The sequence below is a fragment of the Aythya marila genome (genome assembly GCF_965140915.1).
Source record: "Aythya marila genome assembly, chromosome: 1".
Classification (NCBI taxonomy): domain Eukaryota; kingdom Metazoa; phylum Chordata; class Aves; order Anseriformes; family Anatidae; genus Aythya; species Aythya marila.
The window spans coordinates 37,664,228-37,685,961 of record NC_139042.1 but is presented as its reverse complement, the minus strand read 5'-3'; positions in this window follow the sequence as shown (position 1 = coordinate 37,685,961).

The window sequence follows — 21,734 nt, the reverse complement described above, 5'->3', positions numbered from 1 at the left end:
CAAACATAACCTCCTGCAATAAAAAAATATCACTATTATCATGGAGATGTCCTGCAATTAAGATACCTTTTATTGATTGATTTATTGATTGATTGATTTTTGTTCAGTGTGTGTGCACATCATCATCGCTTTGGAAGTACTTCATTCCATTTTTTTTTTTGACACTTCAAGGAAAGAGTGTCAATGATCTGCCCTTTGTAACACTTCAAGTTTTTTGTCCAGATGAGGAAATAATCATAGATAACACCAAAAGAAAACGGACATTCAAAAAGGTTCATTTACTTCCTTTGTGGGATCAAAAGCCTGTTGGAAGAATTTTCACGTGGATCAGTATGATTCTGAGAAAACTATAATTGCGTCTTCTCATGAGATATTTCTATTAAAATATATATAATATATAATATATAGTATATAGTATATAGTATATTATATATAATATGTAATATGTAATGTATAATATACAATATATAATTATACAATATATAATATAATATATAGATAGATAGATAAGATTCTCCCTGAAGCTTTTCTTCTCCAGACTGAAGAGTCTCAACTTTCTCAGCCTCTCCTCATAAGAGAGGTGTTCCAGCCTCTTCATCATTTTGGTGGCCCTCCATTGGACTTTTTCCAGTATGTCTGTCTTGTACTCTGAGCCCAGAACTGGACACAGTACTACAGGTGCAGCCTCACCAATGCTGAGTAGAGGGGGAGGATCACCTCCCCCCACCTGCTGGCAACACTCTTCCAAATACACCTCAGGATATACACCATTGGTCTTCTTGGCCACAAGGGCACATGGCTGACTCATGATCAGCCTGCAGTCCACCAGGACTCCCAAGTCTCTCTCTCAGAGCTTCCCAATGCTGAGTAGAGGAAAAGGATCACCTCATTCAACCTGCTGTTAATACCTTGTTTAATACAGCCAAGAATACCATTAGCCTTCTTGGTGGCAAGTTTACAACTTGGTGTCTACCAGGACTCCTAGGTCCCTTTCTGCAGAGCTGCTTTCCAGCTGGGCAGCTCCCAGCATGTACTGGTTGTTCTTCCCCAAGTGCAGGACTTTGCACTTTCCCTATTCCCCTTTTTGAACTTCATGAGGTTCCTATCAGCTCACCAATACAGCCTGTCTAGGTCCCTCCAAATGGCAGCATGACTGTCTGGTGAGTCAGCCACTTCCCCCAGTTTCATGCTATCTATGAATTTACTTGGGGTGCACCCTTCTCATCATCCAGATCATTCATAAAGGCGTTAAATAAGGCCAGCCACAGTACTGACCCAAAGGGAACTCTGCTTGTTACTGGCCTACAGCTAGACTTTGAACCACTGACCACTGTGCTCTGGGCCCAGCTATTCTGACAGTTTTTGATCCGGCTCACTGTCTGCTGGTACTGATACACATGAATGGTTCTATTTTTATATTCCTTATGGTAAAGGTGGTAAATTGTTTTCTGATTCTTCTTTAATTTTTGTTCTTGCTTACTTTCCTTTTGAAAACATGTTGACTTCTTGCTTGTATTGTGTTTACATGGAAAGGAGTTGGTGGGGGGCTGCAGGGACAGCCTCGATGAGGAGAAGCAGGGGCTGTCCCATGTTAGGCACAGGTGTTCCAGCCAGCTCCAATGGACTCACTGCAGGGCATAGGTGAGCCCAGTAGCCAAGATGGTGGCACCTTGAGTAAACTCTAGAGTTAATTTTTTTCATAGAGTCTCACACAGAAACCACTCTGGAAAAACCACTTAGACATAAGAATTAGCCTATGACAACCCTTTCATTATGTCTTAAATGAAATTGAATTTTAAACAGAATTTGAACAAAAGGAGAGAAAATAGATCTAAAACAATAAAATAAAATATACTTTCCCCCCCCCATAAGGCTAGAAATTGCTCTGAAGGATCACTTTCTCCAAAATCCCCTATGACCTCTATCTCTTCCCTGCTACACATTTTACCCTTCACACAGTGGTGATAAATTGAACTCATTCCCTTTGGCTCTCCAGCATGTCTGTTAAACCTCAAAGTTCTCTTTCAATTTACACTCTTCCACTCGGGCAGAAATAAATAAATAAATAAATATTGCAGCCCACTGGAAACAGATCTAAACAAAAAAGCTCACCTAAATCTATTTCTGGTTTCAAAAATGGTATTGAGAATCTTCTAAAAAAATCACGTCTCATGGATGATATAGCAGAAAACTTTATTCAGTTACAACACTGCTATTCCTATGATGCTGTTTATCTGCTTTGACATTTGATTCCACATACAAAGTATTGGAATTTCTGAGTTGCATGGAACTCCCTGAAGGGAAAAACAAAACAAAAGCAAATAAAAACACCATTTTTATATTCCAAACCCCAAATCTGCACTGGATTTCTTCTTCTCATTACTGTAATTCTATTAACATCAGGAGACTTGCTATTAACGTACTCCACAATATGAGAAATGAGAGTCAGACTACTTGTCTGTGATTTTTTTTTAAATAGTAACTGAAAGAGAATAGTCCCTGTGGGTGACAGCAAAATTAAAAAACCCTGATGCATACATGTGGAACAAATTCCTTGAGTGTCCTTAGAGTCATCATTATACAGGTTCTCAGTAGAGTGCTTTCTTTTAATCTTCTAGCAATCTAACAACAAGTTACACATCCTTTATCCTATCCTAAGGCATAAAAGCCATTGCTGGATGGGAAAATTAAAGCAGTTTTGTTTTGTTGTACTTTTTTTTTTTTTTTTTCTCCACTGGGGGTTCTGTAACCTAAGTAGGAAATATGAAATTCAGGCTAGGAATTCAATCTAAAGAAGATCAAAACACCGTTACACTTTTTCAAGTTATAATTTGCATTCCAGAGTAACATACCGACAGAGACTAATCTGTAAAGCTAAAGATGCTAATATATGTTTACAATATTTATATCATTAACTATACAAAATTTATTTGCAATAACCTTTCCCTAACCTCCACCTTCATGCTTAAGCCCAAGCATCTGTGATAAAAACATTTATATCTAGAAGACTTAGCATTTTGCTTCTTAAGTAATCCATTTCTTCTGGAATACTTGAAATGTATTGAAAGACTTGTTTGAAAGATGTTTGAAAGAGCTTTGTAAGATTTCAGCAAATGATTATTTTCAGTCTTTTTTGGCATAAAAAAAACACACACACAAAAAAAAAAAAAAAAAAAAAAAAAACAGAGCTATAAAGAGAGCCAGGAATTATCTGCATTGAATGTCTACAAAGAATGGATAATTCAACTTAAATCTTGAATCCATTTTTTGAACCAGCAAGTAGTCTCCATCTGTAGTACACCTGCTATGTAAGGGCATACATACTGACACGAATAAAATAGCCTGATACCAGTCACAATTGTTTAGCACTGACTTATTTGTAGACAACATCCCATATGTTTTTTGCCCTGGCATCTGTAAATATTTTGAAAAGAAAACTGCAAGCTGTTGTTCAGAATGAAGAATGGGTAGAATATGAAGTCAAAGGTTAAGAAACAAATCTGTCTGGAGTAGGTAAATGCAGCCACTGAATAGCAGAGCCTCAGTCATAAACTGGCAGTGTTATGCCAGAGCTTAAAATAGTGGTTCACTCAAGAATATTTAAACCTTGGTTTTCTTTACTGGTATAATGAATTAATGGTGGTTTTGACAGTTTTATGATTTGTACAGAGAAATAGACTGATATTACCCATTCATTCCACATTAATCACTGAAAGATAATTACTTACAGTAGCTATCATGTGAACTGGGCTTGAACCAGTATCTTCAAGGGTAAAAATGTGCATACTACCTAAACAAATACTAAAATATCAAAATTATCGATCATTAACTATTCATTATTTTTATAAATTTGGGTTGTATTATGTATACAGCACCTGAGTAAAATGGTAATAATGCATTTTGAAACACATAGATGAATGATGACTTACATGATGACTTAAATGATGACATATGTCTTATGAGAATTCTCAAGGACAAGCTCATGAAGTGTGGCCTAGATGAGGGGACAATGAAGTGGACTGTTAATTGGCTGCATGGCAGAGCTCAGAGGGTTGTGCTCAGTGGTGCGGAATCTAGTTGGAGGCCTATACCTAGTGGTGTCCCCCAGGGGTCAATACTAGGTCCAGTCTTGTTCAACATACTCATCAACAACCTGGACAATGGAACAGAGTGCACCCTCAGCAAGTTTGCTGATGACACAAAGCTCGGAGGAGTGGCTGATATGCGAGAGGGCTGTGTTGCCATTCAGAGGGACCTCAACAGGCTGGAGGGATGGGCTGAGAGCAACCTCATGAAGTTCAACAGGGGCAAGTGCAGGGTCCTGCACCTAGGAATAACCCCAAGCACCATTACAGGCTGGGGGATGACCTGGTGGAGAGCAGCACTGCAGAGAGGGATCTGGGAGTCCTGGTGGACAGAAGGCCAATGGTGTGCTGGGCTGCATTCGGAATAGTGTTGCCAGCAGTTGGAGGGAGGTGATCTTCCCCCTCTACTCAGCCCTTGTGAGGTCACACCTGGAGTACTGTGTCTACTTCTGGGCTCCCAGTGCAAGAGAGACACAGAACTACTGGAGTGAGTCCAGAGGAGGGCTGTGAAGATGATTAGAGGACAGGAGCACCTGATGTATGAGGACAGGCAAGAGAACTGGGCCTGTTTAGCCTGGAAAAGTGAAGACTGAGGGAAGACCTCATCAATGTTTACAAATAATGGGGGGGTGGGAGGGTGGGGCAGTCAAGAGGGTGGAGCCAGTCTCTTTTCAGTTGTGCCCAGTGACAATGGGCACAAGAGACAACAAGCACAAACTGAAGCACAGGAGATTCTGGCTGAGTATGAGAAGGCCTTTATTTACTGTAAGGGTGACAGAGCACTGGAACAGACTGCCCAGAGAGGTTGTGGAATCTCCTTCTGTGGAGATTCAAAACCTACCTGGATGCCATCCTGTGCAACATGCTTTAGGTGATCCTGCTTGGCAGGGCGGTTGGACTAGATGATCTTCAGAGGTCCTTTCCAACATTGGCCATTCTGTGATTCTGTGATTCTGTGAATAAGTTGAAGGTTAAGATGCAAAGTTTTAGTCATTAACAAAATGCTGAGTTTGTTGTTGCTGTGTTTTTAACTTTACCAATGTCTTCATTTTTGGTCTGTAGAGATATATGGCTAATATATAACTACGTAAACAGACTGTTAAAATTATTTATCCCATTACAGTCAAGAATGCACTTAATGAAAAGACTGACATTTTTTCCAAACAGTCTATTTTAAAAGGTTGTGCAGTTTATTTTTGAATCAGTTTATTTTAATTGTTGAACTACTTGCCGATAAAAATAACGTCTCTCTCAATATGTATTCAAATGAAGTGGAAAACAGCACTTCTGAAATTTACCATAATCAAATTGATCATTATATTTAGTAAAATAAAGGGGAAATTCCACTTTAAAATGAAATGCTGAAATAATTCATTTTAAATAAGCTGTTCATAAAAACAGCATAAAGAAGATGAATAATATTTTCCTAACAAGGTGGCTGAAGTGGTTTTTTGTTTGTTTTCATTTATGCTAAAAAAAAAAAAAAAGTAAATTGAATAAAATGAAGGCACAATTAAAATGTGTAAGTACTAGGAAATCCTATGCAGGAAAAGTCCTCAAATACTGTCATAATGACAATTATATTCCTAAAAAGTTTGCACTTGAGAAGAGATGCAGAACTCACAAGCTGGAAAATCATCAACTTACAAATGACTTTTTACTTTTTTTGTCTGACAGACATTCCACTTACAGTGTTACTTCCACACATATACTGCCCCAGGTAGCTACAGAAAATTGAAGATCATATTTGTATAAAGAAATGCAGTGCCACCATATGCCCAGCAGGCTTAAAGTTGTTGAAAACTTGGCCTGTGGAATTCATTAGAGTAAAAACTGTTTTAGACCATCCTAAATGAACAGCAGCAATAATAAAACAGCTATGGTCTCAAGATACAGAAGTGTAATTTTCTCTTTGTTATGAACTATAATTGGTGAATATATTAGCATGTGCAACTTGCAAGGAAAAGAAATAATACTTGCTATTGGCTTCACAAATATTTGTAACTGTTTTGCATCCTTAACTTTCATGAAGGTTATGATGCAAAAGTGCCCTGAACTAGAAGGAACTAAGTATAATAATGCTCTTAAGACAGAAAACTAAACATTCTCTTAGCGAGAAGGACTGCCACCAGTAATCTTTCCCAATGATAAAGTTAGAGATGAATATTCATTTATTTGTGAGAGGATTTTGTATAAAACCTCTTCTCTATAGGTGGCACAGAATGCAAAAAAAATAAGTCCTAGTATGAAAATGAACAACATTTATCCAGAAGATTAATAATAGCACAGAAGCTTGATGTATTGCCAAAGCTTGCTTTAGTTTATTCTTGAACAATATATTGCCTTTTCATAAATACACAATCATTAGTAAAAAAACATTAAACAGATTTTGCACAACAGTGAAAACAATTCTTTGTGCTAAATTGTTTTTGTTTGTGGGCAAATTCAAGGGTTGGATTTTTTTTTTATTATTATTATTTATTTTTATTTATTTTTATTTTTTAAATAGAGCAGTAGTATTACTGCTGTTTTCATTTTCATTTAAACATTTTACTGGTTGTTTCCTGCAATGTGCTCTACAAGTAATAAGGAAAAAATGCTGTAGCTTTAATAATTGCTTTCATGATTTATGCAGCAGTTATTACAGTAAAGTAGTGTTTTTAAAACATATTTTCCTTCTTTTTAGTCCTCTGTAAATTGGCAATAATTTGTGGTACCATTTTTACATATTCTCTAGAACATCAGCAAAGGTATAGAAATTTGCTTTCATCCAAATACTCAGCTGGCAACAGACTTAATGATTATGAAGCAAGCCCAAATCAAATAAAAATTGAGTCCCAGAAGAAAGCAGAAAAATCTCACTCTTCAAAATGTTAAGTCATGCATGCACCTGTCCTATTCATTAAATTCATGAGGTTAAGTTGGTGAGAATAAAACATTCTAAATAAAATATAGCAATATTCATCTGCTCTATAGCAATATTCATCTGCTCTATGTCCAGGTATTCCCCCATGCTCATTTTCTGCCAAGCCACAGATTGTAGAACCTATTCAACATTGATAAAATAAGTATGATATGAAACTCAGTTGCTCAGAGGCATCTTCTCTGCCCTGAAAACAGAAATATTGCATGCCAGCAGCTCTGCCATGCTGCCTTCTTAGCCCTTGATGAAAAGAAAAGTTTGAAGTGAATCACAATTTCATATATGAAATTAAAAACTTCAGGTTTTGAATCCAAAGAAAATATTTCCCTGACTCCTTTTTTAGCTGAAAAGCCAAGAATGAGACAAATATGATAGTCTGAGTTCTGGAGTTATGGATGGCATGAGTTTTCATCTTCATATGGAATGCAAGAAGTACTGTTAGGAAATATATTTACCTTTCGTGATTATGTTTTTATTCTTGCTCTCCTTTAGCACTCTTCCCTCTGCAAAAATGACCAACAAACCATGTTATTTCTGAAGGTAAATGAGACATCTAGCATTTCTGCATGCAATGGGTGTTGAGTGCTCTTACAGCTTATGAGTCTTGACTTCATTTTTCATCATTTAAAGTTCTGTCTGTTCACAGTCTGTGAAGTCCACTCTTCATGGAAACACTTCAGAGCCTGGTCTAGTGGGTTGTTCAAAGTAAGGAGTTTATAAGAATTATATTCTCTTTTCTGTTCTGCTATATCTTCTGATCATAGCCAAATGACCAGATCATTTGCCTCACTTTCCCCTGTAATGAGAATTTCCTTTATTGTGATACCATTTTTGAAACTATTATCTAAAATAAATGGTATATTTAGTATGTATATAGCTTTACTGCCCTGGAATTTTTTTAATGCCTTCCTTAGTGAATTTATTTATCTCTCCACTAGCCTATTAATTGTGGAACAGGTATTTAAGTCTCGCTTATTAAAAAAATGTTTTAACACATATAACTCATGGAAAACATACCTGGAACAGCAGAAATACAAAGAGTAGAACTCAATGTTTTAGATACTTTGCAAAGTCATTTACTCTAAATTTCATATTTAACATTTTTTTTAAACTATTAAAAACATGCCACTATTATCTGTCCTGAAAAACTGTTTAATGTTTTCTCTAAGAAGTAATATTTCTGTGTGTTTCTCATGTGATGACAGTGCACAGTAAAAGAAAACATCTTTAGAGTATAGAAGGATGGTGTTTTCTTTTGGATTCTTTTTAGAAAATAAAGGAACAGTTTTTCAAAAATGAAAATCAACACACTATAATGTTTTATGATGTCTGAAAAATCAGTGACATGACGTGCATTTAATTTTTAATTTTGTTGTAAAACATCTCTTATTTGGAATTATAATATCCTTTAGACTGCATAGGGAAGGAAAAAAACAGCACTTCTACATATATTAGCTATTCCTAACAGACTGTAACCCTAGCCATATATGCAACACAAAGTACACAAGAACTCAATTTTGAGATTTTTTTACTTCAGGTTACTGCTCTCAAATACATGACACTTTCTGCTCCATTTTTTACTTCTGTGTTCTTAACTACAAGGTTCTTCCTTCACAGCCATGTGCTGCCATATGTGCACCCAGCCACTTCCTCACTCCTCTTCAATAGGGCAGGGCAGAAAACAGGATGAAAAGGCTCATAGGTCAAGATAAAGACAGAGTCACTTACCATTGTTGGCAAAACAGATTCAATTTGGGGAAAATAATTTCTTGCCAGGTGAAATTGTTAAGGAAAGCTAAAAGTAGTGACCTTCTCCAGCTTCTGTAGCCTAGGACTACTCCTGCTCCTGCTAGCTGGGGCCTAGCTCCATACCCAGGGAAGCTTAGTCTCCGCCCAGGCTAGGGGGCCACTTTCTGGCATCTGCCACTTTCATCTTTGCAGGTTCAACCAGTAGAAAACTGAGCACATATCCCAGAGACACGCAGGAAGAACACTGACATGAATAGTCACAGAGTCTGCCACAGACTAGGTGCTGCCTTCAGCGGGACCCACACACAGGCTTGCACACCACACCAGCACAAACAGCCCAGTACCCTCCTCCCCTTGAGCTGGCAACAGACAGCAGCTCCCTGATGCAGGCGCGTGCACACACGCCTTCAGGCCCACCAGCACACACACACTCACAGGTGACCCAAGCACTAGCACAGCCCCTCTCCCCACCCTGCACCCCTGTTCATATCCCAGCCCCTCTCACCTACTCCAAGAGCCCCCTACTCAATGGCTGCTCCAGTGTGGAGTTTGACAGCAAATGCACATGCACACCCCATGTTTGGGGCAGACACGCTGCCCAGCAGCTGGCTGGCACCAGGCACATGGGCTGTGAGCCGTGGTCCCACTCAGCTGTCAGCATGGAGCCCTTCACTCACCTCACTCACTCCCATCCCCCAGCAGCTGGTGTGTTATCACACAGTGCTCTGGTCCTGGGGGCTGAAGGTTACCCCAGGATTACCCTGAAGGAAGGTTACCCTAATGGTCACCCCTGGAGAGGGCTCTTCCCTCTCCAGGAGCAGACATTCAGACCTCCACCCGCCCTAGCAGGCTGGGGCTCCCAGACCCTGGCCTGACTCCAACAGCTGGCATCACTGTGCAGTACTACACATGGGGCAGGGAGTGAGATAACAGAGAGCATTTAGAAAAGATTTAATAACAAAGTAAGAAGGCGGAACAGACTATGGTGATCAGGCACAGGGCTCAACCAGATGAGTGTACTGCCTCGCCCCTTTCATACCACTTTCTGCCTCTCTGTCTCTTTGTTCCTTCCTGCTTCCCCTTACCCTACGCCTTATCACTTACTGTAAACTCTGACAAATCCCAAAACTGTATATAAAGGGTGAATAATAGTATTCATTGATGCAAATCTACAGGGAATATACAGTCAGTTCTGCAGTAGGACTTAAAAAAACTCTTTAACATCACAGATCCAAAGAATAAATTATCTAGTCATTAGACACAAACAAAACCATGACCACATACATCTAAAACAAAAGTTTAACAAGAATAAGTGTAAACATAGAAAACAAACAGAATCCTAAAGGCTAATATGGCTAATATTTACTACCTATATACATAACCTCCTGGGAACTAGGCATCTCTGCTATTAAAAGACAAAATGTGCAAAAGTGACAATTATTTGTCATGTAAACAGCAGTCACTGAGTGTTGCAGGAAGAACGTTTGAAAGCATGAGAGACACCAGTATGGTCAGATCATTCTCCATTTTATTTCCTGAATAGCCTAGCTTTTATAGTGAACATAACAAGGGCGGATAGAGTCTCACACAAGATTATTGGTCAAAAGCACTCAGACAAACAACTACAAGAAAACAACCCCCTTGTGATTAGCAGTCACGTAGACCTTGTCCTTGAAGCCAACTACTGGCAACAATATTTTTCTAAATTCCTCAATTGGGCGATGTGGGAACACTGTCACGGGAACTTCTCATAGCTGCCCTGGTAGCTTGGTTTGCTCAGCTGCAGCAAGCCATGGGATCTTTGCTGTTTCAAAAATCCCTCAACAACTGAGGTCTGTCATTTTTCACTCTTCCACTGTCATTGCATAGCTGGACTACTGGGGAATGGTTAGATAGTAAAATAATAATAAAAATAATAATCATCATCATCATCATCATCATAAAAATAAATAATAAATTAATAATACTAATAAAAAAGAAAACAGAAATACAATTTCAGATAATTGAACATAAGTTAAATTCATTATAAAAGTAGAAGTAATGAGCCAAAGTATGGATCATAAACAATCCTTTTATTCAGTGGGTCACTGTTAACCATTGCCTATTTTTGGTAGAATATAGACTTTTTTTTTCCCCTATACGTATAACTGTTTATGAGAGACAGTAAAGTCCTTGTTCTAAACTGACTATTTGTGCATTAAAAAGACTAAATAAGATATGCAAATGTTTTTCTTATTTTTTGTTTGTTTCTTTTTTTTTCTTTTTTTTTTTTTTTTTTTTTAAACTGAGGACTCCCAGAGACGCTTATGTCTTCAGTGGGTAGTTAGGTTCTTCTTCCTTGTTCCTTTCTTCATCTTGAAAGCTTTTCAGCCATTTATTTGCATGATGGCCTGACTTCATTAAAAATATTGTAAAACAGCCCCATGACTGCTGGGTTTGGCATCTAACTAATTCAACTCCATTTGATTTTACATTTCTGTATTCCCAGATCTCTCCTGTATCCTGGGAAGGTACTTCATCCAACAGGTTGTTACACAAATACTGTTGCTGCTACTTTCTCAGTGATATGATGTCCTCAGAAAATATATTAGTATTTTAAGTTCCAAGTGGGTGAAGTCAACCAGTATGCAATAAATCACCTGTCCAGAGGCAGTACTTTCTATTGCCAAAACACAGCTATCTAGTGTCTTTTGAGATGCCTGTAAGTACAATTTCTAGCCTCTAGCTATTACTTCTGTTGCAGAGCTCTTGGAGTAACTTTTTTTTTTTTTTTTTTTTAATAATAATAATAATAATAGTAGTAGTAGCAGCTCATAGTAATTCTCTTTGGACAGGATGATTAGTAACTGGTGATAGTATTGTGGTGATGGTGATAGTATTCTGCTTGCGATAACATCTTCACCTCGACCAAGTGAATGATACTTCCCAGAAACATTGTTCTAGTGAATTCCTGCCCAATAGGTCAATCTTTTTTGTTTGGTTGTTTCTTGTTTGTTGTGTGCGTGTGTTTTTTCATGTTATTTTTTTATCTTAAACATTGAACAAAGCCTCTCCTTACTGAACTATGTACAGAATACTATGTACAGGAACATTCTTTCACTTGCTAACTATTTGCAAGGATCTTAAATATGTACAGATTGATCAATTATGTAGCAGGAGCAACCTAGGAAAGTCTCTAGGATGGTCTCATTCACTACACAAGATAGTATCTTGTATAGTGTCAAGATTTATCTGTGACATTGCATAGATAGTATCAATGAAATGAAGCATAAAAAAGTTGCCTTTCTATAAGTCTAGTCATAGAAAGAGTTAGGAAAATCTCTTGGACTCTCCAATATTTCCATCTGGGTTCTGTCTGACAAATACTTAAAGGTGGCAGAAGTTCAGGTGATAGATTTCCAGTTGGTCCACTATCTCATCTATAGGAAGAAAAGCTGAGGAGTTTCTGGAGCACTCCGGGAAAAATAAAAATAAAAAAATATCTGAGTGAACTTGCTGTGCACACCAGCATGGCCCTAATAACCATCTGTATCATAATTATAACACACACTTGATATTTATCCTTATATCTCACAACTTACTCCTGCAGTACCTCCAAAGGGTGCATTTTTCATGGGTTTTCTAGAGCAGCTGACGAACCTCGGGTTCTTTACTCTGGAGAAGTGGAGGCTCAGGGAAGACCTTATTGCTTTCTACAACTACGTGAAAGGAAGTTGTTGGGATCTAGGAATCAGCCTTTTCTCACAGATAACAGGTGATAGGATTAGAGGGAATGGCCTCACGTTGCGCTGGGAAAAGTTTAGATCGGAAATTAGGAGACATTTTTTCTCAGAAAGAGTAGTCAGGCATTGGAATGGGTTGCCAAGGAAGTGGTGAAGTCAACGTCCCTAGGGGTGCTCAAGGAAAGGTTGGACCTGGTGCTTATGGACATGGTTTAGTGGGTGACATTGGTAGAAGGTGATGATCTTGAAGGTCTTTTACAACCTTAATGATTCTATGATTCAGATCAGTAAAAGTTTCTTTATATCACTATCTTAAGGAATCATTTTTCTCCACTGTCTATACTGGAAATCTAGCAATACATAAGTTTTAATGTAAGCAGTTATTTACTTCAATAAAATAGTGAAATTATTCTGTAGCATTCCTAGGCTAAGTCTTAACAGCTTCCTATGTACTGTTCAATATAATTTAATTGCCCTATATAGGTTTCTAGTCTTTTTCCAAAGCCACATGTAGGTGGTTCAACCATATTTTTGACCTTCCTTTAAGTTATATATATATACATGTATATATATATTAAATTATAAGATGTGTCTAGATAACCAGCTATGGTATATGTAAAAAGATTTGGTGTTATACTCTAAGCTTATTAGCATGATCTACAAGTGGTTTGAATGTGTTACCATACACTTGTCATAGATGAAGTGTGCTTGTATACATTCATATATGTATTCTTATTAATTGCGTGATTTTCCTACCCTGATTTCTGTCTTTAAGCCGTATAAGTTGGTTCATGAAAATAGTGAGGTGAACCTAGTCCTAAGAATTTTAGTTAGTATCATAGATTTCCTTCTGGTTAGGTATATAATTATTCCTTTGTTAAACACTGTAAGGAATCTCTGGATACAGCCCATTATCTTCTCAATCCATCAATGCTATGAGTACCAACAAGCATGTAGACTACTGTAGACTAGTCTTTGAGGATTATACCTACATCACTTAGTAAAGGAAATCAGAAGCAGTCCCAGAGGCCTTGGAGCACAGCATGACTTACATTTACACAGCTCAGCTCTCCTGCCCCATAAATTGCTTGCAACCAAATTTCATGTCAGAGATTAAAACAGTTCACTGGCATATAGTGTTCTCAAAACAGGGGATTGTCTAGGTGCCAGACAGCAGTAGTACTAACTGCTAGTAGTACTAACACTTACACAGAACAAACAATAATGGATTGGTATTTGAGCTCATGCTTTGATATTGTTCTGGTCAGTAGCTCAGAGACACTAGTTCTCCTCACAATGACATTACAAATTTTGCTTATAGCCTTTTAAGCCCCTTTAACAGTTAAAGTCTTATTTTTCTACACAGACTGGCTACGTGTGTCACAAGAAAAAGACATGAAAAAAGGAGGTTCTCATTCTGATATGGATTTTTGATATAATCTAATTGTAGATCTAAACTGGGAATTAAGTTCTCAAACCTCAGAAGCTAAATAGAGACTGCATGTGATTTAGACTTATTAACAATAACAACAACAGCAACAAGAAAGACAAAAAAAATCTTAGCACATCTTTATGGGAATAAGAATATTAATGACTGTGAGCTATTATGCAGCTATGGTGATGACTGTCAGAGAAAAGTCAGTAAAGAGATAAATGCATAGAAGAAAAATATATCTAACAGGATGCTTTTAATCTATTTCTATGCAGCATTTCCCACTGAAAAAAGATAAAACATAGGTTACTCTTGATATTTTGTTGTGATTTTAAATATTTAAATACCATTGGCAATAATGTTGATGGGAAAAAAAAAAAATAGAGAGAGATTTGCAATGGGATATTCATCATAACCATTATTAGGTATTTATTTCACCTCACTTTAAACATAAGGAAAACCAACTTACTTGGTTTCCGTGTTAGGTCAGATACAAACATAACAAGGGCCTTACAGAACTTTATGTAATTATATGTTACAAAGACTTAAAGGTGTATATGTATATATATACATAAATATATATATACATGTATATATTTCAGATATCATTCAAAAAAATACACATTATTTCACTCAGTTAACGATTTCTCACCAAAATAATAGAAACAGAGAGAAACAGAGGTGTGGAAAACAGAATAATAAAAACTTTTGTTCCTTTAAAGTTTGCTTCATATGTCTCTAACAGCATGTATGATTAATACTATGTTAAAATCATTTAGTTTCACAAAATACTGCAACAATTGCAGTATTTACAAGAGTCTTCTGGTCTTCTCTCATTTATGTGCAGTTATTCTCTTAATTATAAACAGATATATAAAATGAAATAACACGGAAGTTGCTTTATTTATTTAACTTTAGCAGTTTTACACATATAATTTGATTATTAATTAAATGAGCATACAATCCTTGAAATTACAAGTACAAATTCTATGGTTTTCCCATGTTCATAGAAGAATGTTTTTGAGTATTTTTTTTTGCTTGCTTTTATTTGTGCACATTTATAATTAACAAAGATTCTTGTAAAATCGCTGCTTCCTGTTTTTATTTTACCTTTAGATTCTCATCTCTTTTATCTTCTTAGACTAGTGTATATCACCTACAAACACATATTGTAACCATAAAACTAATACAGCATTAAATAATAAATGCTAAAGGATAAGATATATTGTTACTCCTTTGGCTTAGTGCCTCCTGGCAATTCTTTTACAGGTATTACAGTTTCAGGGTTTGTTCCTAAGCCATCACAGCTTATTATGAAAAATGACCAATAATTTCTGAAATTATTTCCAGCTTTGCGTAGAACAATGAATCCTAATAAATAATACCCTCATTTTTTTCTTGACATTAGAACACCAGTGGCACACTGAAGCTTTGCTTTTAATACTATTTCAGAATATGTCTGGTCCAATGTGAGGGCATTGCAAAATATCCATCTGACTCTGATTGTCTCTAAATTTATAGGAAAATTTTGGATATCAGCCATCCCTCTAGTAATTTCTGAAAGTGCTTCCATACTTTTCATTCAATTAAATTGAAGGTAGATGAATGGAAAAATAAGAGAAGTAGAGAAATACTGTTTATTTCTGGTTGATACACAAAATATTAGAATTAGATACAAGTTTTTTTTTTTTTTTTAATTTAAAAAAAGGTAATAACATTCAAAGTAATTCAGTAGAATAGTTAGTTTTTTCTATATAAAATAATTCATTAACAATTCATAACATGCATTGCCTGCAAACTACTGTCATGTTGTTATTAACATATCTGTCATTTTAGGTCTTAAAGTGATTATGTTTACATGAAGTTCTATTATCAGAATATTGGCCCAGGGTGAACAAGCGAAACGACTAGGCTGCTTTCTAGCCAAGGTATTAATAAAGACTTTCAGACAACGGTATAAAATCTCACCAACAACAAATCAGTGTGCATCTATAGAAGTACAATTGAGATACATTTATTTACATAAGTTTGCAATTTGATTGTATATATTTATTAAATTCATCTAGTGTATTTTATCTATTGGATAAAAATCTAACACATTTATACTAGTTAATCTTTATTTTTTAGGAATATGACAGTGTTTGTAAGATCTCCCTTGAATTTAAGAGCTTTTTTAGTCTGGTACCCATCTGTAGATTTGGATATGAGTCCATATTGCTCACATTTGGAGAAAAATGTCACAGAACTATTCTGTTGTATAAGCACTTTTTCCAAATGTCTTTGTTCCTGATATTCTGTGTCACCTTTTTACTTCTTGTCTTCTGAAAGATGAATTATGACATATAAATTCCAATGTTTCAGACTGGAAAATCTCAAGGAGTTTAATATGCAACTATGAAACTATATTCCAGAACCTCATGAACTTATTTCTCTGACTAACCATTAATTACATAAAGCAGGGCTTAACATTATAGTCAGGAATTGTGATTATAGCTTCCACAGCCATATTCAAGTAGTATTCGTAATCATTCTAGCAGTATGACCACAGTCACAAGTGAGACCTTACTATGTCCTCTGTTTTATTCCTTCCCTTACTTCTCCCTTTTCTGCCAAAGGTGTTGGATGAGATTGACTTTCATTAAACCATCTCTAACTATATAAAAATTAGAAATCTAAACCTGAGTTTATCAGGTTAAAGTCTGATTTGTCTTTTTACAGCCATCAGAAAGAAACAGGTGTCCTCAGTAACTGATTTATCTCACAATAAAATTAAAAATTATGTTGAAATCACTTCAGGAGGTTCTTATTTCTCACTGGCTAATACATAATTCCATGATTATTATCTCAGACTTAGAAATTTATATTTTATTACCTTATTTAGAAATGTTCAGTACCTGAACATTTCATTATAGTAATGAAATTCAGAGTAGCTAGATGAAAAATTGGTTATCCTGTATGAGCCACAGCCAAGTTTTCATCTACAGAGTTCACATAAATAGAAACAGAAAATGGTCTTTAAACCTGTATATTGTAAATTATAATGGATTTTGACTTACACAAGTTTGTTTACTTAGCAACAATTCTTCTGTTAAATTGTTGCATGGGATTTAACCTATGAGTAAAACTCAGATTACTGTTCTCAGACACTTACACTAACTACACCTGATTCACTATTTCTGATTTAATATGAGGCTGATAGGTTGAGTCATGTGGAATAGTTTGTTTTTCTGGACTTTCAGAGTAAAATTCTTTATAAAGGTACAATTCTTCAGAAAGGTTTTCTTTCCCAATGTAAGAAAAAAATATAATATGGATCTCTACATGTAAATCTTTAATATTTTATGGTTTCTGCATTCAGTTTCAATAAATATCAAATGAAATTGTGTTCTGTACGTAACTGAGTTTGAAATATGTACTGGTGTTTCAAAGAGAGTTTTTGGTCTGACTCTGTAAGCAATTTATTTATATATTTCTTCTTATATTAAGAGAAAAAAATTATTCATATGAATGCTTCAGTGTAGGCTTCAGTCCATGTGTAGGTACCTAAAGATCTGTTTTGTATTAATCTAGATATTATAGAAATCACAATAATGTTCCCTTAACTTTGGTATAATTCAACACACTGTCTTTTGTTGTGGTGGTTGTTGGTTTTGGTTTTTGGTTAGCTGGTGGTTGAGGGTTTTTGGTTGTTTGCTTGTTTTGCTTTTTATATACAACTGTTCTCATAGATTGCCATCACCGACCTGACCTCTTTGCAAAATAAGTATTTTTAGAAGCTGTACATATTACTGTTTATCCTTCTATGGTGTTTCTTCCCCTTCTGGTCTGCATGAATGAATGAAAGAAACCAGCAAGATTTTCAGGATTGTACTCCACTTCTTCCTTTAGTCTTGTAAGCAGAGAAGAATTTGCAAATCATAATGCTATATCAGGAAATGCCCTTGTTGAGATCTATTTTTAAGAACTCAGTATGTGAGAACAACTGTAGACATACAGCTCATGCTGCAAATAATAGTAATGAAAAGCAAAGTTTATAACACTACCTAATTTATTTTATTCAGCTTTTGAAAAATGTGAGGGTAGTGGATTTGTAAATACTTTTGGGGATCATTTTGATTTGCTGACTATCACTGGCTGTCAACTCATCTTTTTTCAAGTTTGTCCATATAGATTTGTCAGTTTTGTTGTCTATTATAGAATTGTTGAAAACATTTTTTGTTTGTTTGTTTGTTTTTGGGGGTGTGGGGTAGGGAGGGGACATAGTTCTGACCTATTAAGAAGCAATCCTGTAACTACATGAGAAATTTTACACTATGGAATGCAGTTTGAATAAAAATCCATTTTTCTGATTGTTTGTGATTGTCCCCAAATAGATTTTGCTTGCTAATACTACTAAATTGTAATTAGGACCTGAAAAGAAGGAAATGTGGTTTTGTTCTCTCTTTTACCCCAAAGCAGCTGTAAAATTTAATCCTATTGAGTCTTTATGTCCAGTGACTGACTTAATTAACCATAATGCAAAGACTAACAATGTAAAACCTAATCCCATATTCAATTTTAAAATGAAATTGTAATTAGGTGAGATGGTAATATTCTAAATATTTGTCTCTCTTGAATATTTTTTCATAGATTTTTTTTTCAGGATGTATTTTTAAATTTACAGTGGAAATACTACTCAATCTAAGTTAACAGACATTAACTTTCTTCTGCAGCATGCTGTGTTTTTGTTTTGTTTTGTTTTGTTTTGTTTTTTACTTTCCTTAAAAATGTGGATATTAGTTGATTGTCCACTTAACTGCATTCCTCCAATCTTTTATCACTAAGTAATGGAAAAAGATACGGATACTTGTAGAAAAGACTATTGTTCTCTGCTTGTCAAAGATGAGTGGTAATCTTCCCATAAATATGTTTACACAGTATTTTAACAGCCACTAGCATTTGAGGCACAGAGACATTCTCTTCCATTAGGTCATTTTCCATTTTCAGACATTACATTTCTATTCAAATCATAATTTTATGGTATATTAAGTCTACCCACACGGCAGGTGATATTCCAGTGATAATAAAATCTTTTGTTTCTAATGACATGCTCAATATTAGACAAAGATCAGCTAATAATCATTGGTTTCAGTAAGATACAAGGAGAAAAAGTCTATTCAGCTAGTAAATTGCATCAGCTTTATTAATTATATCAAGCCATTACTTCCAAAAATTTTCAGAACAAACTTACCTCGTATATACTATTCCTTGTTATGGAAATATTGGACTTACGTTTTTGTGTAAGGAATATAAGCAATGTGCTATATTTTATGCTAAAAATCTAGAGAAGCCAGCCATGAAGAGAAGTTATAAATGACTGTCTTTGCTTACATAGCCTTCATAGTATTGTGAAGTCCAAAAATCATCAGAGGAGCTTTGAAAACAAACAAACAAACAAAACAAACAAACAAACAACAACAACAACAACAAAACAACAGAGGCTTAACTGAGTAGTTACAGGAGTAAGCAATGATTCTAGGTTAGGAAAAAAAAAAAAAAAGTTTTTATTCCAAAAGTACAGAACACCTGAACAGATTTCATGTCTCCAATGACTTTTTATTGATTTGTTTGTATATGTGAGCGAACATGTAAAGAATATAAAGAATATAAGTACACCTTTAACCAAAAGAGAGAGCACAATCCTTATCCCTGTCCTATGTATGACTTATTTTTAGGTTACTCCTAAACTCCACTCAAATTCCAGTTAACCACTGGATGGTTCCATTCCATTTAACTTTCTGTAAGACAAAAATACAAAGATCCATCTTACAGGACCTCTTCTAAGGGTCACTATGGTTAAGACCATATTGAATATTTTTTCTTTATTCTATTTTTCTATTTTATCAGAGTTCCTGAGAGTACAAGCACTGGATGGTAGCAGAAATCCATGGGCATGTAATCAGAAACTCCATATAGTAATGCAGACTTGAGAGCTGGATAGAGTTGCTCTTAGGGTTAGAGGGGAAGGAAGGAAGGAAGGAAGGAAGGAAGGAAGGAAGGAAGGAAGGAAGGAAGGAAGGAAGGAAGGAAGGAAGGAAGGAAGGAAGGGAGGGAGGGAGGGAGGGAGGGAGGGAGGGAGGGAGAGGGAGAGGGAGAGGGAGAGGGAGAGGGAGAGGGAGAGGGAGAGGGAGAGGGAGGGAGGGAGGGAGGGAGGGGAAATAATATCTTTATATTTTGTACATTATTATATTATAAATATTTCTTTATCATTCTTAGGCTTGGAATTTTCAAGCCTAAAATTATCAGTGTTGATCATAAGCAGTGTCCTTAACTGGGGAGACGCTGCTGGGGTAAATTCTTTTTATCTATCTTCTTGTGCCTCTGATTCTGTATGAGCTGTAGCTGTCTTTAATATTTTCCTGTTATCTGTTTTTATTTTTATTTTTTCCAAATGTGAGAAAATATAATATCACAGGTATCTCCAGCATTTTGGATAATCTCCAAGCATGTACTGAACTTTAAAATATTAAGCTTTTCAAAGCACAGTATGTGTCTTTCTATAATTTGTATAGCATCTGGTTTAATAAGTCTGATCATGGGTAAGGCCTATAAATGTCACCAGGATGAATTATTGGTTGAATTTTAACTTCAGTACTGCTTCTGTAAGGTATCGTTCATGAGCTGATAATGAAGATTAAAATCCTTTTAGTCTGCTCGAATGTGAAAAATCTGGAACTTGAATCAGAGACATATTTTGAACAATATTGAGCATCTGAAATTCTCACCGATCACAGTACTTCTGATAAAAATCAGAATCAAATCTCCATTTGATTGAGGTTAATGAAAGTTTTGCCATTGAGTGCTGTGTTATCAGAATTTGTTCCATAATATAAATTGACACCGTAGTTCAGTTTAAGAAAAAAATATTTCTAAATTGTGTGGGAAATAGAGGCTCATGTAACAGAGCTTCACAAAACAAATCTACTGCTTTACTTTATTCAGCCTAATGATTTCCATTATCTCCTTAGTTGATGGAATCCATCTCAAAAAAAACCAATAATCTCTTGAAATCCACTGAGCCACAAATTAGTCATTAGAGAAAATTTTCAGAGATCATTACCTTTCCCATAGATTTTAGCTTTTCATTTCCAAATACCCACATCTAATGTGGTTCATAATAAGAGGAGAGGAGATTATTCTGTTACAAAAAATGATTCCAATATAATTCAAGCTATTCACTTGTTTATTATTAGAACTGCTGCATTTTCATTAAAGGTCAAATCTGTATCACTTTTAACCTTGAATTTATGACCTTATATACTATTACATTGCAATGAAAAGATAAATGTCATCAACACTGCATTGTGTGCCACATTTATGAGGCATACAGCTAATATTTTCTATAGGAGGAATTGTTTTTCTAAACTAGTAAACCTCTTTCTCTCTTTCGCCCTGCACTGTCTCTTTCTCTCTCTCTCTCTTTCTGTCTCCCCCACAGGTCCAATTGCTAACACAGAAAGGAAAGTAAGGAATGCAACTCCATATATTGTGAGCTTCTTTCTTTCTTTCTTTCTTTCTTTCTTTCTTTCTTTCTTTCTTTCTTTCTTTCTTTCTTTCTTTCTTTCTTTCTTTCTTTCTTTCTTTCTTTCTTTCTTTCTTTCTTTCTTTCTTTCTTTCTTTCTTTCTTTCTTTCCCTCCCTCCCTCCCTCCCTCCCTCCCTCCCTCCCTCCCTTCCTTCCTTCCTTCCTTCCTTCCTTCCTTCCTTCCTTCCTTCCTTCCTTCCTTCCTTCTTCCCTCCTTCCTTCCCTTCCCTTCCCTTCCCTTCCCTTCCCTTCCCTTCCCTT